The sequence below is a fragment of the Centruroides sculpturatus genome, unplaced genomic scaffold, assembly GCF_000671375.1.
Source record: "Centruroides sculpturatus isolate CEXI.00-Female unplaced genomic scaffold, Cexi_2.0 scaffold499, whole genome shotgun sequence".
NCBI classification, from domain to species: domain Eukaryota; kingdom Metazoa; phylum Arthropoda; class Arachnida; order Scorpiones; family Buthidae; genus Centruroides; species Centruroides sculpturatus.
The window spans coordinates 401499-403605 of NW_019384801.1; positions in this window are offsets into that span (position 1 = coordinate 401499).

The following is a 2107-nucleotide window of genomic DNA, read 5'->3' on the forward strand; positions in this document are numbered from 1 at the left end:
CTTCTGAGAGATTTATTAAATTATTTTTTTGTTTTCTTATTTCTAAATGCTCTTTAAATTTTCTTTTATAAACATCTTTTTCAAAATGCAGAATTTTTATATTATTTCGGTTAATTTTACAATTATTATTATTTGTATGATCATACCACAGAGAATTACTGTATTTCAATCTGATTGCCGCTTCATGTTCTTTTATTCTAACTTCTAACATGCGCCCTGTTTCACCTATGTACATATATGGATTGTACATATAATCCATATATTGTGTATTCCATATATTAATATGAAATACACAATTTTAGGTTGAAATATTGAAGACGGTTTGTCTCCCACTCCCTAATTTGAGATAAAAAAGAAACAATTTTTATAATTTACAAAATTGGAAAATGTAAGTGTTTTTTGTGATTTGATTTGTTTCATGCAATATAACATAGTCATGTTTTAATATTTCTTGTTTTATTTGTAATAGCACTGAAGAGGGGTTGGAATACATTGTACCAACCCGAAATATATTTGTAGTCCAATGAAAAATAAAAGATAATTTGCTAACCAGATATTGCTGTAAGATACGTCTACCAAAGTGTGTTTTTGGATTACAGAGACGAATTTACAATTGTAATATAATATACAGCAAGCCGTTTATATAATATAATAAATTTTGTCATTGTTAACAATATATTCCTGGTCTAATTTCTGCTATTTTGTATAGTCTTTTTATATAATATACGTGCCTAAATTCCCCCCACTGGGGGAGATGGACAGGATTAAGGCTACCGTAAAGAACTCTGCTTCTATTTATACTATTTTAGATGCGGTTTTTTGCGTTTTTTATTGCGTTTTAATAGGGTACGTCAAGAGAATGTAAACTAAGAAGGGATTTATCGAAAAAATTCCCCCCATGGGAAAAATGTTATACATTTATAATAGATACATTTTGAGCAACAACAAAGCGTGGCGGGGTCTGCTAGTTTCATTTAATTGTCGTGTTTTAATTTTCTTGGATAATAAAACATTTCATAATTAATACAGAAACTTTGCCTTATTGTTAAAATAAAATTAATTTAATTAATTTTGTGAACAGTGCTATTCAATTTTCATCTCAAAATTAATTTTGTGATCAAAGCTTCCCAAACCACTACTACTAAGAACAAACAAACAATTTCGTTTATAATTATATTATAGTAAGGATTATTAAGAATATATTAGTTATATTTTTAATAATCTTTATTACTAATATATCTTAAATACGATTATATAAATACAAAATATTGAACATTAAATATTGTCTTAACAAAAATAATAATAAAATAATCCGAAAAACTTGTATACAGAATGAACGAAGAAAAACATTCTTCGCTTGGACATTGACGGTTGTTGCAGCATGATATATATTAAAATTATTAGGAAACTTTTGTTAGATATCGCCTATATTGCCGTTTACAACCCGATTATTTTAAACCAGACTACTTTACTATAAACTTTGTATCTGGAGACGGCTTATTTAAAGAATGCATCCATACGATTAACATATAACATTCTGCTCTCTATAATTTCTGTAGACAATATTCTCAGACGTCTTTACTTAATTTGTTCGGGGTAAATTATTCAAAGATAATATACTAAAGTATAGTTTTGTAATCAGACAAGATATTCATTATTTTATTAGCACTTAATATTTGAACAATAATAACGCCTATATTCGTTCATACATCATTATACTTATTACATGTACTGTAGATAAAAAGACTACTCTCATATCTATTAAAGTATCTATAATAACTGATATCCCAGTACTACGTGCGTTCGCTCGTTCTAATTATATATAACTATTATCTATGTATTTTCTTAATTATACATAAGGTATATCACTATTATTTGTGTATTTTTTCTTATCTGCTACTTGCGTTAAAACTTACAAACGTGGTATACGAGATGTAGACTCTAATAAACAACTAACAAATACAATTGTTGTTTTACATTACAGAAAGTGATTTTTAAACTAAATGTAATAGTATAAACCTTTATGTATTACTCATCTTGTATATTAAAAAATCACAACGATGACACGGATCTAAATTTTCCTTCCGAGCACCCAACAGTGCGATAA